Genomic DNA, 7137 nt, shown 5'->3' on the forward strand with positions numbered 1-7137 from the left:
TTCCCATTCTGTGATAAAAGACAGAAGAGATATCAGGAGTTGGCTGATTATGTCACCTGGAAAACAGAGGCAGAAGCCAATTGGTGGCTGAGTTAAAGTAGGTCTGTGCTGTAGATAGGTTCTGAGTAGTCATATTAGATGAGTCAGTGTTGGTAAGAAGTCAAAGCTTTTGAGTCCATACATATTCTTCATCCCTTCTACCATAACCACTTAGTTGAGCCCATTGTTTGAATGAAATTGACACCTACAGAGTGTATCATCTGTCTACTAATACCCTATGTGGGCATTATATGGGACATGCAGCATCACAATCTGTGATTACTCAGAAAAAAAAAAGAAAACAAGGGAATAAAGATCCAGATGATAAGAGAAAAGATTGTATATTCACTGTGATCTATGTTAAGTTTGAGATTACTGAGGGCCTTTCAGATAGAAAGAGGGGTACCCCTGGCTTTCGGGAGAGATACTTGGATTCTCTCACCAAAGATGCAGAGGTAATACTAGCAACAAAAAGTACCTAGAGATAGAACAATTGAAGCATTAGGGAAGGAATGCTGCCAAAAGGACTAGTGGCCTGCAGAGGAGAAGAACCTGTAAGAGAGACTGGAAAGGAGCATGAATGCAGGAGTGGGAAGAGTCATGAAGTCAGAGGTGGAAGTATATTCAAACATGGGACATCACACAAAGAGATTTCAAGGATATTGGAAAAGAAGCTCTCAATGGATTTGGCAACAAGAACAATTCAGAGGAGAGGTGGAACAGAAGGTAGATCACATAGGGTTTTACAATGACAGCCAGAGGGAAGGCAAGCCAGTGAATGGAGCTCACTCACTCCAAATTAACAGTTGTAAAATAAACAAGACCTCCATAGAGCATTCAGAAAAGAGCATGTGCTCTGTGTGTGTGTGTGTGTGTGTGTGTGTGAGAGAGAGAGAGAGAGAGAGAGAGAGAGAGAGAGAGAGAGAGAGAGAGAGAGAGAGAGAGAGAGAGAGATGAGAGAGTGTGTCATGGGGCCTGAACTCTGCATGTTTTTGGAGAGAGAGAGAGAGAGAGAGAGAGAGAGAGAGAGTGTCATGGGCGAGAGAGAGAGAGAGAGAGAGAGAGAGAGAGAGAGAGAGAGAGAGAGAGAGAGAGAGAGAGAGAGAGTCATGGGGCCTGAACTCTGCATATGCTTTTGAGAAGAATTTGGGGAGGGGAAGGGGAATAACAAAATGACAAAACAAGGAAACAGGATGACCCATTGCAACAATGATACCCACAAGACACTATATTGGAAATGAACTTTACAACTTTGAGGCAGTGGGGGAGGAGTAAGGAAGGTGGGGGAGGGAAGGGATAGTGGGAGAACAACAAAGGAGGGGGTAACCATGCTCGACAAGAAATGTACTCATTACCTTACTCATGTAACTGTAATTCCTCTGTATAGCATCTTTACAATAAATGGAAGGGGAAACAAAGAGGAGGCAACAATGCTTGATAAGACATGTACTCGTTATCTTGCCCATGTAATTTTAACTCCTCTGAACGGTATTCTCACAATAAAAAAAATTTTAAAGATAAAAGACTGGAACATCTCATAAAATAGAAGGGAAGCATTCTATGCAATAAGAAATGGAAGGAAGAAAGGAGGAACAATATTAGTATTGGCAGTAAGCAAGCTCTCAGAGGAAGGAATGGCGTCAGGAACTTGAAGTGGAGAGATACTTATCTACCACAATCTCTGAGTCTGAAAGAGTGGAGAATAGGAATGGGAAGGGAGGTAACAGAAGTAAAACAGGAAGTTGAAATGAGTGTATAGTCCCAGCTTAATAGGACGTCTTATGACAACAGAAAGAACTGAGCAGTGAGAAAAGGAAGAATAGAGAAAATGTGTAGTTTTCAAAGAGCAGTAGCAAGTGGAGAGGGAAAGAAGTAGAGAAATCTAATCTTTTATATAGCTTTGAAATGGCTCTTGTCATTTTCTGCTAGGTAGTTTTCTCCTGAGTGTCTTTCTAGAATTAATTTGTTACTCTTTAGGAACAAATCCTATTTTTGCATCCCTCACAAGCCTCTACTAAAGTAACACTTTAGCACAATGTTTCATCAATTCCTGTTGTACAAAAACAGCTCCAAAAATAATATTTTTGCAATTATTATCTTTTTGTGGTTCTGGAACTCAGCTATGCAGGTCTTATATAGGGTGTCTCTCTCAAGCCTCTGCCGTGTGTGTGTGTGTGTGTGTGTGTGTGTGTGTGTGTGTGTGTGTGTGTGTGTGTGTGTGTGTGTGTGTGTGTGTGTGTGTGTGTGTGTGTGTGTGTGTGTGTGTGTGTGTGTGTGTGTGTGTGTGTGTGTGTGTGTGTGTGTGTGTCCAGCTACACATGCATGGTTTCTCTGTGACTTAGGGTTCCTCTGAGAATGGTATCTGGGTTCCAAAAGCCAGTGTCCTTAAAAGCTGAGCAAATGATCTCATCCTCTAAGACATGTGGTATTATTTTGCCACAGTCTGCCTAACACAATTGAGTCACAGTTAATTAAGAGAAAAAATAAGAATGAGTGATGCATGGTCTTAAAAGGCCTTAGTAGAAGACAGTAACAAAACTATAGTCAACTTTAAAAATATGCAATTTTATGTGTTGGTAATGCATTATAATGCTTTATAATCTCTTCGTAGGATCCAATGTTGAGCTGCTGATAAGGTAGATCAGAACTTCTCTTTCAAGTGCTTGCAAATTACCTGGTCATCTTGCTAAAATGCAGATTGTGATTTAATGGGTCTGAGGAAGGCCCTACTGTTTAAGATTTCTAGACAGGGCTGGGAAGGTGGCTCAGTGGTAGAGCGCTTGCCTTGCATGCCTGAGGCCCTGGGTTTGATTCCCCAGCACCACATAAGCAAAAAGAAAAAAGCCGGAAGTGGCGCTGTGGCTCAAGTGGTAGAGCGCTAGCCTTGAGCTTAAGAGTTGAGGGACTGGAAGTGGCGCTGTAGCTCAAGTGGTAGAGCGCTCGCCTTGAGCTGAAGAGCTGAAGGACAGCGCCCAGGCCCAGAGTTCAAGCCCCACGACCGACAAAAAAAAAAAAAAGAGTTGAGGGACAGTGCCCAGGCCCGGAGTTCAGGCCCCACGACCGGACCCCCCCCACCCTAGACAGTTCTAGGGTGACGCTATAGCTGTGATCAGCAGCTGACCTCCTCTGAATAGCAAGTTAGTAGGAAGTAGTAAGGGTGACTGCTTGGCTCCTGTGATCTCTCAGCTCTCTAGAAGGGACCCTCAGAGGTACTGATCAGGCGAGGTGAGATTCTAGTGCAGAAAAGGTTAATATGTTCTTCTACAACACTTTCAGAACAGGAATTCAAGAAATGGCTATGAAGATCTGTAACCAGTCATGTAAGAAATCCAGGTTACAGGCCATTTAAAGGAAGTAGGTAAAGAAAAAGCAGCTGAATGACAACAGTCCCAGACAAGGCTCAGACCAGACTCCCTGAACACCCAATTACATGAGATTCTTAATATTCTTACATCAAAGTCCCCTTTTGACCTAAATTGGTTCTACTTGGAGTTTTTATTGGAAGAGTTTTAAAACAGGCAGCGGAGGGAAGAGATGTCTTCTGGAAATGTCTTCCATTGTCTTGAAAGACTAGATTATTATCTAGATGCCTGGGGTCTGAGAATGAAGATAGACTTCAGTAAAAAAGCCTGTAGATTAAAATTATTGAATTGTGTTAAAAGAATGTGGAAAGAAATTGTTGATGAAAACCGTCGAGGAAATGTGTGTCTAAGAAGCGAAAGGTCTTTGAAAAGCCATCAGCCCTGGGCAGAGTGGAGTTTACAAACAAGACAGGTGAGCCCTGCTCAGGAGAAGAAAACCCAAAACAAACAAACAACCCAGAAGATGTAGCTTTTCCTGTACGCCAGACAGGCGCTGTGTGACGTGCTTTCAGCAGTGGCCTGAGTGAATTGTTTTGGTGGAATCTCCAAAACTCAAGCACTATCAGAGCTGGCATTGGCACACTCAGCCAGAAAGAAACTGAGGGGAGATGAATCCCACTTGGCTGACCCTATGACTGAGTTTACATACCTCAGGCAAATCCCAAAGACCTTCCAAGTCTCAGACACCAAGCATCACCATGATAGTAGAATCACAACACTACTTTTCCATTGTGGGAATAAACAAACTCCTAGTAATCAATTCACTTCTTGGTTACACCTTTATTGTATCAACACACCCACACAGTGAAACTAAGCCAAGCATTTTGTAGCACATTTTCAAAACAGTAAAATGTTTGTAAGTCTGCTTACCACCAAAGCACACCGTTGAATAAATGGAAAGGCCTTTCCTATCTAAGCAGCAGGAACATGTGTAGGCAGAGCAGGCAGCCACAAAACAGCAATGAGAGCACTTGGGTCTGAAAATGGAATAATGACGTAATGAGGCTGATGCCATAAGTGCAAATGGATACAGATCTTCTTATTTTATGGTCCTGCTTTGTGGTATGTTCATAAGTTAAAACAGTATCTACTGTAGGTAGGCTTAATTTTGGTTAAATAAATAAACCAACAAAGGTTCTATGCTTATGCAATATTTGTTGTAAAGATTCTAGAAACACATGAGTCAAAATTTCAAATGATGATTCCCACAGCAATTGTAACTCTGCTATACCAAATACATAATGGAAGAAATGTTAGCAACATACCCCTTCATAGAAAACACTCAGTAAGCAGAAACAGGCTGAGTTATGCTTGTTGTGGGAGCCATCAATTCCACTAGCTAAGAATAGATAACAATTGAAACCATAAATGCCTGCATTTTTTGTATTTAATTGTAATATTTTGAACCAATTTAATCAGCTTTGCACCCGAATTACATTTTCATAAACTGCAAATAAACATCTTTTGTAATTTCAAAAATCTACATGAGTTGTTTTTTTTTTTTTCTCACATAGGCTACCTTTGCAGGATGGTGTCATTATACCCTGGCCCTTGCGGAAATGTCAGGACATCCCTCCTGGGATCCATTTATCTACGTCCCTTTCTCCCTGAAGGACATTGCAGGGAAGGAAGAAAAAAATGGCCACCAAAGAGAACAGGACTGGCACTGAGGAATTTAAAGGTACCTAAGTGCAACAGAAGAGGGGACTGACACTATTAATTCCCCTTTTGCTATCTTCCCAAGTAGCATCAAGAACATAACCAGAGTCACATTTCCTAAAATGCTCACACATGACATTAGCTTATCTGTTCTCACTACACTAAGAAAAGGCAAAAAGAATATCTTTCTGTTGTTCACTCTTTGTGGCTCATGGAACACGTATTTACTATATGCTTTTATTTGATTATTTTAAGTTTGAGCCATTTCATTGCACTTACAATACTTCCTAAACATACCCATGAAGAGGATTTACTGATTACAGAATACAGAATATACTTAATGTAAAAAGATTAGTTAGGTTATGACCTACCTAGCTTATAATTATTTTAAGCTTTTTGCTTCAACTATATACTGAGAATTCAACAGTGAAAGAGAAGAAAAATATAACTGCCCTTTGAAAGTCTGCCTAGTAAAATTAATCCTGTATATTATATCCAGTATTACTTTTCCCAGTATGGTTTTAACTAGGAAGGGCACCTTCTACAATCTCTGAAGAAGGATCTTTTCTCTCTTCAGCAGCCTTTACCAAGAGGGCATTTTCATTATATTGAAACTAAATTACTCTGGCTCCAGAACAATCATAATTCCTTCCCATTCTCAATAGCTTCACCCCATCACAATGTTCATGACCTTGAGCCAGGGTCTAGAGGGTGATCTGGCCCAACTTTTGTCTCTTAGAACTACTCTGATCAAGTTACTCAAATTTGTTTGTTTCCCTTCCTTTTAATATTCAAAAAGATGATTTTCTATATAACTAGATAAACACTTCCTTCTTTACTTATATTTTATGCCAATGAAGGGGATCACCTAAAATAAAGACTCAAGTCTATACAAAACCTCAACATCATTTGCTATAGTAAGACAATTAAGTCATTCCTTTGCCTAAAGTGATATAACACAGTTTTGCATGTAACTACTGGGTATTATTTTTAAAGTACTAAAGGGCACAAAGATTCTACAGAATATTAATTTTAGGAGGTTTTATTGCAAAAGACAAGCAGTCTTTTTAATGTTTCTATTATTATGAGACAGATGAAAACCCAAGTTCTTGGATAAAATAAATAAAATGCATAAGTGCAAAGAAAAAATATCTGGGAAAGTACCATGTACAATCTCAATACTGTTTCCAGAGATGAGAGAAAAAAGAGGACTGGCAGGCTAAAGAAAATCCATGTCAGAATCTGAGCTCTTATTTCTTATCAAAGATCAGAAGTGAGGTTTCCTGCCTTATATAATCATCAGTCAGACCAAGGCAAGACCAAAAATGTGTATTTTCCATGTAGGTCATTTACTTTATGGGATACCCTTAAGGAAAAAAGTAGCTCCAGCCAGTGGACAAGAGTTACTTCAAAGGAAAGAAATACAGTCCTGTCTCTTTCAAGATAGAAACTGAAGAGGGCTAGCCAATTCTAGAAAATCACAAAATGCTAGGATACAGAAGCTAATACAATGTATTTCTTTTGGCCAGTTATATGATATTCTCAGATATCTAAATTTTCCCAAATAAACTGACCACAAATAAGATCCATAATACTAGTATCATATCGCAAGAAAGCAATTTTTCACCTTTTAATTAAAGCTATAGAAGTCCATGAATGTTTGACATTTAATATATTTAAATATACTAAAGAATGGAACAAAGGAAAACTTGAAAAACAAGGGAATGGTCCAACAATATTAGACTGTCAAATGAGCTACTACACATTCATGCAATGAATGCAACATCTTTCCTTTGTTTTGTTTTCTTTGCTTTGGTTTCTTTTCTTTTCTTTTGTTGCTCATTTGATCTTGGATCCCTGGGCTTCCCTCCCGCCCTGGGGTCTTTTGAACAGCTGGGTTACAAGGGTACAACTCCATGCCTGGTTCACCATGTATACTTGAATAATATCCAAAGACAGAGAAGGGTTGATAATATAGCACCATAAAAAAGTTATGAAACAACATATTCTATATGATCCCTATTTAGAAAAAACTATGCTCATAAATTTAAAAATTAGGATATACAGACAACAGAAG

The sequence above is a fragment of the Dipodomys merriami genome, unplaced genomic scaffold (assembly GCF_024711535.1).
Source record: "Dipodomys merriami isolate MVZ:Mamm:240054 unplaced genomic scaffold, mDipMer1.0.p SCAF_7, whole genome shotgun sequence".
Taxonomy (NCBI): Eukaryota; Metazoa; Chordata; class Mammalia; order Rodentia; family Heteromyidae; genus Dipodomys; species Dipodomys merriami.